The sequence below is a fragment of the Saimiri boliviensis genome, chromosome 13 (genome assembly GCF_048565385.1).
Source record: "Saimiri boliviensis isolate mSaiBol1 chromosome 13, mSaiBol1.pri, whole genome shotgun sequence".
In the NCBI taxonomy this organism is placed as follows: domain Eukaryota; kingdom Metazoa; phylum Chordata; class Mammalia; order Primates; family Cebidae; genus Saimiri; species Saimiri boliviensis.
In genome coordinates, this window is record NC_133461.1 from 73,181,915 (window position 1) to 73,191,428 (window position 9,514).

Genomic DNA, 9,514 nt, shown 5'->3' on the forward strand with positions numbered 1-9,514 from the left:
ATCAGAACCTGGGGAGGTCAGGGCTTCAGTGAGCCATGATTGAACCATTGCACTCCAGCGTGGGTGAATGGGTGGGACCCTATCTCAATAAAAAGAAAAGAAAATTATGGGTTTTTGTATTTTTTATTTCACTTTGACAATAATTTATTTTTCTTGGATTTTTATACAAGTTGTAGTCCTTGATGAATTGGAATTTTAAGAAAAATACTCATCCTTTTACCACAGATAGTTTGAGATAAACTATATAATTTTTGTTTCTTCTTTTTGGAGACAGAGTCTTGCTCTATCGTCTAGGCAGGAATGCAACAGCATGATCTCAGCTCACTGCAACCCCCGCCTCCTAGGTTCAAGTGATTCTCGTGCCTCAGCCTCGAAGTAGCCTCACATGTCACCACATCCAGTTACTTTTTTTTTTTTTTTTTTTTTTTTTTTTTAGTAGAGACAGGGTCTCGCCATGTTGGTCAGGTTGATCTTTAGCTCCTGGACTCAAATGATTTGCCTGTCTAGGCCTCCCAAAGTGCTGGTTATAGGCATGAGCCACTGTGCCCAGCTAAGCTATATAATTTTTAATAGCTACAAACAATCCTGTTATAACATGGGTGGGCTGTAATTTATTTCTCAAGTTTCTTTGTTGAAAGTTTGAGTTTTTTTCTTTTTTTCTTTTTTTTGTAACAGGGTCTCACTTTGTCACCCAGGCCAGAGAGGAGTGTCATGACCATAGTTCACTGCAGGCTTGAACTCCGGGACTCGAGCAATCCTCCTCTTTTAGCCTCTAGAGTAGGTGGGACCACAGGTACATATCACCATGCCTGGCCAGTTTTTTATTTTTGTGGAGATAGTGTCTCACTATGTTGCCCAGGCTGTCTTTCCTCTTTTTAGAGGCATAATTTCACTCTGTGGCCCAAGCTGGAGTGCACTGGCATGATCATAGCTCACTGCAGACTTGAACTCCTGAGTTCAGGTGATCTTCCCATGTAGGTAAGACAGGTATGAGCTATCACGCCCAACAGAAATTTGAATTTCCAGTGAATTATCTTTGCACATTTGTGTTAGTTATCCAGATACATTTGGGGAAGAATGTACAAGCCTTGAAGTTTCCTGTCTGTATGCTGTTCACTCTAGGTTTCAGCCGTGCCACAGAGCTCCAGCAGTCATGGGCCCACTGTAGCATCAGTTCATAGCAGCCATCATCACCCAACAGCTGGGCAGCCCTACGGAGGCCAGGTGGTCCAGAGTCATGCTCCTCCAGCCCCATCAGTTTCATTAGTGCTAGGACAGCAGCAGTTTCAGAGGCTGAAGGTGGTATTCAGCTCCTTTTCTTGGATCAAAAAGTTTATCTTTAGCAAGAAATATTGGCTGCAGCTTGTCGATCATGGTGGTACAGCTTTTAAACTGAGATACTAGGTGTCAAATCATAAGTTTTACTTTATTTTTTGAAATTTGTTTTTGTTTCCTATCTTGGGACCAGTGCCTGATCCAGAGAAGAATTTACTCAAATGTTTGTGGACTGTATGAATGCATGTCACTCAAATGTTATTAGGACTGGGGACCATTTCATGCAAAACAAACCTTAAAATCCATTTCTTGACTGCTTCCTTTTGAACTCTCTATTCAGCACACATATGATTGGCTACAGGTTTATACAGTAAATTGGCCCAGTAATAGGTCTTACAGTTCAATCTTGTTAAATTATTTAATTTTTTTTTTTTTTTTTTAGTTTTTTAGTTTTAGAGATGGGGTCTCACTGTGCTGCCCAGGCTGGTCTCAAACTCCTGGCCTCAAGTGACTTCCCACCTCGGCCTTCCAGAGTATTGGGATTACAGGTGCAAGCCACTATGCCCAGCTCATGCCTGTAACGTTTTTATTACCTTAATCTTTTTGTTCCTGTTTATGTATAGCTGAACTGACTCACATCATCCTTAGTAAAACACATGCTCCTTTTGGGGGCAGTCTTTATAAAGTTGAGGGAAAATTGTACCTGGGAATGAATTATTAGTGTTTTCATATTTTCTGCTAAGTATGTGTGGTAGGTTTCCAGTGCTTTGAAACTCATGAGGCATCTGTGGAGAGGTGATGCTTGTGTTCCCAGCTAACCTTGTATCTCTGACCACTTGAATGTTGCTTTTCAAAACGTGTGATTGTTGCCTCAAGTGTTCAGGTTTCAATTATTCTAATTTTACATTTATATAAAATTGAGTTGAGGAAATAATAAATGGAGAAACTCTGAAGAGATGTTAAATCTTCATTTGGTTATAGCAGCCTACTTGAGTTTGCAGGCAGGAATGAGCAATAAACCCTCGAGAGACACAGCCATATGCAGCAATAGGTCTGTCTTCTGTTTTCCCTGATAGTTATATAGCTCTTCTTGATCCCTGTCCTCATTGGTGTGGATTCTTGGAAACTTATTTAATATTAGTCTAAGGACATTAAATGCTAAATAAACATTATAAAGTACAGCAAAGCTAAGTGATTCAGAGGAATTTTATAAAATTTACTCTCTATATTGGCTTACATAATAACGACTAATGCATAGTCTTTATTTATTTATTTATTTATTTATTTTTAAGATGGGCTCTCACCATGTTGGTCAGGCTGGTCTTGAACTCCCACCTCAGGTGATCCGCCTACCTTGGCCTCCAAAGTGCTTGGATTACAGGCGTGAGCCACCGCACCCAGCCATGCATAGTCTTTAAAGGCTGTGCAGATTTTTTAGGCCTAAAGCTTCACTCTGGATTCTGTCTTTGGAAAAATGCATATTAGCAATATTGATGTTTTTCTTAAAAATTTCACTCTCTTGTAAAGTGATGGCTTGTACCAAAACGTTATTATTGCTGTGGGCTTAGCACTTTACTAAGTCCTGAAAATGTATTTTTTTAACTTGGTTGCATGTGATTTAATTCTGTATTAACACTATATATTCAGTAGTTACACTTTAATGTTGCAAAATAGCTTATAAACTTAGTATTAAGCTAAAAAAAATGTATTTATTTCTATAGCCTTTTTCAACTAGCCCCATCAAAGCACAACATCTGTTTTTACCTTCCTCATAGGAGTCTTTGGTGTCAGTATACAGATTATGTTTTGTTTGCTTTACAGAAACTGTCAAGGAAACAAGTGAAGAGAGCCGAGTAGCCCACCCCCTCTGGGGGTCAGCAGCAAGGCTGCTGCGAACTTTGGGTAAACTCCAAGAGAAATGAAACTGTAACAGGGGAATGTGCATGTCTTGGAGAAGAGCAGTCACACCTAGAGATAGATAACCAGCTTTCACTGACCTTGCTGCAAGATAGTTATTAGCTGAGGTATGTTAACTTAAGTATGAGAATTTTTTTTTTTTTTAAGATGGGGTTTCACCCTATTGGTCAGGCAGATCTCAAACTCCTGACCTCAGGTGATCCGCCCACCTCAGCCTCCCAAAGTGCTGGGATTACATGCGTGAGGTTGTTCTGGGTAACCACACCCTCCCTCTACTATGTGCTTTGTGAACATACAAAGTAAAGTACTCTGAGGCAGGACGGGGCCAGAGAAACTGATACCTTCACTTTCCCAGACTGCCTGGACCCACTTTTTTCTATGTCCATCTTTGTGTTTTTCGTCATCCCCTACCGTTCCTTCTTAGGTCTTTGAACGCTTCTGCGCACGGGATGCAGCACACGTCAGAAACAAGGAAGGGTTTTGCATTTGGGATTGTAGAGTGAGTCATGGATAGAGTTAGGATTTCTTGCTGCGTTCTTTTAGTCACAAGCTCTTGACTGTATTCCTGCATAAAATAACTTGTTGAATTTCCTTTCTAATGTGGAGAGTTAAAATGCTTCTTGTGTCTCCACCTAATTTAACTCAGTATTCCCACATTGCCTGCATTTTGGGATGTCAAAATGCATTGCAAGCATTTGAATCAACTTCAATAAAGCAATTATATTCTACAGTAAGGAAACATTCCGGCTGGTGTGGTATCTGACTCCTGTAATCCCGGCACTTTGGGAGGCAGAGGCAGGTCGATCACCTGAGGTCAGAAGTTCGAGACCACCCTGACCAACATGGGATTTGTAGCTTTTTATATATATTGTCTGAATGGCTGCTTGGTAGGATTATTTCAATAAATGTATATTCTGTTCAAAATTTTGACCATTAAAAAAATCAGCTAGGCATGGTGGTGGATGCCTATAATCTCAGCTACTTGGGAGGCTGAGGCAGGAGAATTACTTGAACCCAAGAGGTGGAGGCTGCAGTGAGCCAAGATCGTGCCACTGCACTCCATCTCAAAAAAAAAAAAAAAGTGAATCTTTCTCTTACCAGGGTGTTTGTCAAGCTTGCATTCCACCACTTTTCCTTTTGTTTTTTTTTATCAGCATCTATACTTCAGGAGTGATTAGTCATGTGTCCTAGCTACTTAAAGGCCCCTCTGAACTGATCATGGGATTCAACGCCTTCTTGGCCCCTGGCTACAAAATTGAGGTACAAACCAATGACATGGTGACAACTCCTGGCCAGGTTCATCTGATTCCCACCCACGGCATCCAGCCCAAGCCTCAGCCACCACCCCAACATCCTTCCCAGCCTTCATCCCAATCAGTCCCAGCTCCTGCCCAGCAACCACCTCAGCCTCTGCCTGCCAAAGTCAGCAAGGTGAGCACTTGGAAAATATTGCATCAATGTGAATGCATCCCTAGAAAGCACCTTCCTTTGATATTGCCCCTTTATGTAAGACTTAGAACTGAGACACAAGGTTACAAAGATTTATCAGAGAAAATGCAGTTGTCACTTATGGTTCTCATTTACACACCACTTATCTATTTAAATCAACATAGCAACAACTTTCAAGGCCTTTCTCTTTACAATTTCTGCTTATAAAACCATGAATATCCCAACAGCTGGTGACTCAATCATCATCTTACCATAGTCAAATTGTGCTACTGCCCACATGGTTATTTTATGAAAGTTATTCCACTTACCAGATTACATCGAGCTAAGCAGAAGATTTAATGAGCAATGATGATGATGAAGATGGGTGTTCTTCATCTAGAACCACACTGTCTGAGAACAGTAGCCACTGGCCACATAGAAGTATTTAAATTTAAATAAATTCAGTTTTTCAGTTGCGCTAGCTTTCAAGTGCTCAGTAGCTACATGTGGCTAGTGGCTATGTAAGACAGTATAAATAAGGGACACTTCCATCACCTCAGTCATACAGAACAGTGTTGGTGTAGAAGACTTTTTTATGTGGAGCTACTGCAATAATTGAGGTGTTGTCTTTCTTTGACATCAAAAGGCAAGGTAGAATGAGATTTTTTTCTATTTGTAGTGTTGAGCTATTAAGCTTAAACATTGCTTGTGAAAATGCTTCCCTATAATTGGAGATGGCTTCATTTTTAAGGTTTTATTTAGCAAATACAAGATTGATCTCATATTTTCTAAGAGATCAGTCTCGTATTTTCTAAATAAAACCTTTGTATCAGTATGTTTGAACCCTTTACAACTCCCACTGCTGCCCAGTATGATTCGTGTTGGACTAAAATGACATGGCCTGAGTGATATAAGTTGACACCTTGTTTCTCTTTAGTTTGAACTTTCTCTATCTCAGCTCATCTATGCACCTGAGGATAATAAAGACTTTTTTTCTTCTTAGCCTTCCAAACTACAAGCATATACTCCAGCCAGTTAGCAGACTCTCCCACTTCCACCATATTCATCCCCATGTTCTCCACTGGTCCAGCCTCACACACCAGGGACTATCTCATTGGGAACGGCCCCATCCTTGCAAAACAATCAACCTATGGGGTTTAATCATGCCATCAACTATTTTAATAAGATCAAGAACAGTTTCCATGGCCAACCAGTATCTACAAAGCATTCCTGGAGATTTTGCAAACATAGCAGGTAAGAGGAGTGCCCATTCAGCCTGTCTTAACCAGGCTACCCTCTTAGAGCATCTAGTCCAAGAACAAGTTAAGTCACCAGTATTGTGTCCATTATTCTTACTGGAAATTAACCAGTTGGAAACTATCATGCATGTTTATAAAGCCAGTTTTTGGGCTTTTTGTTTGCACCCTCTGCCTCCAAGGTTCAAGTGATTCTCCTTCCTCAGCCTCCCTAGTAAGTGGGATTACAGGCACCTGCCACCATGCCCAGCTAATTTTTTGTATTTTTAGTAGAGACAGAGTTTCACTATGTTGGCCAGGCTGGTCCTGAACTCTTCACCTTGTGATTTGTCCTCAGCCTCCTAAAGTGCTGAGATTACAGGCATGAACCACCGTGCCCAGCCTATAAAGCCAGTTTTATTTGCCTGACTTGATTGCCCTGCAACATTCAGTCAGGATTTTTTTTTCTTTTTTGAGAGTTTTGCTCTTTTTTTTTAGGCTGGAGTGAAATGGCACAATGGCAGCTCACTACAGCCTCTACCTCCTGGGTTCAAGTGATTCTTGTATTTTAGGAGAGAAATGGCATTTCAACATGTTGGACAGGCTGGTCTTGAACTCCTGACTTCAGGTGATCCTCTCACCCTGGCCACCCAAAGTGCTGGGATTACAGGCACGAACCACCATGCCCAACCTCAGTCAGGATGTTTAAAGTCACTACCCCACAAAATGAAACCCTGTTTTAGATTGTGATTTGTATAGTCTAGTTAATCTACAGAAGGAGGACAGATTTCTTGAAGGTTTTGTCAGTTGGTAGTGGTCCCCTGGGCATTAATATTTACTGCCCTGGTTTGGGCAAGGTGGCTAACCCCTGTAATCTCAGCACTTTGGGAGTCTGAGGCAAGTTTACTCCATCCTGGGCCACAAGAGTGAAACTTCATCCCTCCAGAAATTTACTGACCTAGTTGTTGGGTTGTTTTTTTTTTTTTTTAATAGAAATGAGATTTCACCATGTTGGTCAGGCTGGTCTCAAACTTCTGATCTCATGATCCACCCGCCTTGGCTTCCCAAAGTGCTGGAATTACAGGCGTGAGCCACTGTGCCCGGACTTACCACCCTAGTTTCAAAAGAAATTGTCATCCACCATCTTCCACTTTTTCTTCAACTTGAAATTCTGTACTCAGAAAATAGACTTTCTTCTTACATGCAGCTTAAGTAGATAACAGTGATTTCAGAAAGTGCAGAGATGAATGACTCAGAACAGTAGCCCTTTAACATGATATCTTTTCATTTGCAATTCCTTGGAAAGAGCAGAGAAATGCCAAGGCAGCTGGAGGAAACTACACTTCAGAATTGATGGAGCAGGAGGTGTATGCCCAGGTGGCTTGTCTCTTTAAAAACCAGGAAGATTTGTTTGCAGAGTTTGGACAGTTCCTACCAGATGCCAGCAGCTCCGCAGTATGTTTTATTGAGAAGTATTACACTATTTAAGATTATCATCTTAGCTAAATTAGAAAACTGTGCTTAGAAGGGGACTTCTCCTAGATGATATTTATGTGCTTTGATAAGAGCATTAACCTCTTTGTTGTATCTTAATCAGCTTTTAAGCAAAACAACTGCCGATTAGGTCGATTCTGGGAGAAATGATCATGGGGGCACTGTCAAGAAGCCCCAACTGAACAACAGGCTGCAAAGGCCTAGCCAGAATGGCTTCCAGATACACAGACATCCTACAGAAACCACCCCTCCAGTGAAGTTGAGAATGGGCAGCAGCTGCTCATTTCAGCACTCACAAGCCATTCCAGTAGACAGGTACTCTAGAGGTGGTTGTGTGTTCTTAAGTGTGTTAACGGTTGGGTTAGTATGTGTCACAGACACTCAGTGCAAAGTTTATCTGGCTTTGTGAAAGAGTATTAAAATAACATTGATCGCTTGGATTACTGTACTTTTTTGAGTGTTTTATTATCACTCTCCTTTGCAATGGGCTGTAATTTATTTTTTTGGTTGCTACTAACAACTTCCAATACTTAAATTTTTTTTTTTTTTCTTTTCTGAGATGGAGTCTCACTCCATCACCCAGGCCGGAGTGCAGTGGTGTGATCTCAGCTCACCACAACCTCTGCCTCCCAGGCTCAAGCAATTCTCCTGCCTTGGCCTCCCTAGTAGCTGGAATCACAGGCATGTGCCAACATTTCCAGCAAATTTTTTTATTGAGATGGAGTTTTGCTCTTGTTTGCCCAAGCTGGAGTGCAATGGCACAATCTTGGCTCACCATAAACTTTGCCTCCAGGGTCCAAGTGATTCTGCTGCCTCAGCCTCCCGAGTAGCTGGGATTACAGGCATGTGCCACCATGCCTGGCTAATTTTGTATTTTTGGTAGAGACAGGGTTTCTCCATGTTGGTCAGGCTGGTATCCAACTCTCAACCTCAGGTGATCCATCTCAGCCTCCCAAAGTGCTGGGATTACAGGTGTGAGCTACTGAGCCCAGCCTAATTTTTGTATTTTTAATAAGGATGGAGTTTCACCATGTTGTCCAGGCTGGTCTTGCACTCCTGAACTTGGGTGATCCACCCACCTCAGCCTCCCAAAGTGCTCAGATTACAGGTGTGAGCTACTGCGCCCAGTTTAACTTTTGTATTTTTAATAAAGACAAGGTTTTGCCATGTTGTCCAGGCTGGTCTTGAACTCCTGACCTCTGATGATCCACCCACCTTGGCTGCCCAAAATGCTGGGATTACAAGTGTGAGCCACCATGTCTGGCCCCTTCTTCTTATTTGATCCTTTAAATCTGTCTTGTGTTAAGAAAGAAGATTCCTGAGCTTGAGAATTATTGCAGAAATGAGTGATCTCTTAGGTCTTCTTGTGAGTAGAGTGCACGTGCTTTGTGAGATCTCTTTGGTCTATAAGTCTGTCCTGCTCAAAGTTCTTTGTTGGGTTACCAGATGTTATCCATATCATGTTAATCCGTAAGGCAGGACCTTTGGACGTAGCAGGGGGAAGTCTTAAACTCCTGATAGTAATCCATTACATGATGTTTTTTGTTACAGTAACACTGATGGTCTGCCTGCAGAAAACTGCTTGCTCCCTTCTTTGATGTGATACAGCTATGATAGGAAGAGGGCTAGTTGTATGTATTGAATATTGAATTCTTCACTGAATTTTAAAGCAGTATGTAAGAGATAGATGTGTCTGCAGAATTAAGTAATAACAAAAAATTGTGAAATTTCTAATACTAAGAGGTGACTGATGAAGTAAGTGATTAACTTCAAGGTCTGACATATTAGGTGTTACCGACACTTTTGATGTATCCTTTTCATTAGTGTTTGTAATGGTTTATTCTTTTGAAATCAAGTTGGACATAATAATGGTTTCTCTTTCTTCACTTCAGTAAAGAGAATTAGTTATATGGGTAGCAAGAATCAGCTCAGTAGATATACTCCATGCTTGATTTTTTTTTTTGAGATAGTCTCGCTCTGTCACTCAAGCTGCAATGCAGTGATGCAATATCAGCTCACTACAACCTCCTCCTCCAATGTTCAAGCTATTCTCCTGCCTCAGCCTCCCAAGCAGCTGGGACTACAGGTGCATGCCAGTACACCTGACTAATTTTTTTGTATTTTTAATGGAAATGAATTTCACCATGTTGGCCAGGCTGGTCTCA

General features: G+C 41.3%; 1 pseudogene; it reads left to right on the plus strand.

The window, feature by feature from the left end:
• Positions 1 to 711: 711 nt before the first annotated feature.
• LOC101039476 (paired amphipathic helix protein Sin3a-like) lies at positions 712 to 7,758 on the plus strand (annotated as a pseudogene).
• Positions 7,759 to 9,514: the final 1,756 nt, after the last annotated feature.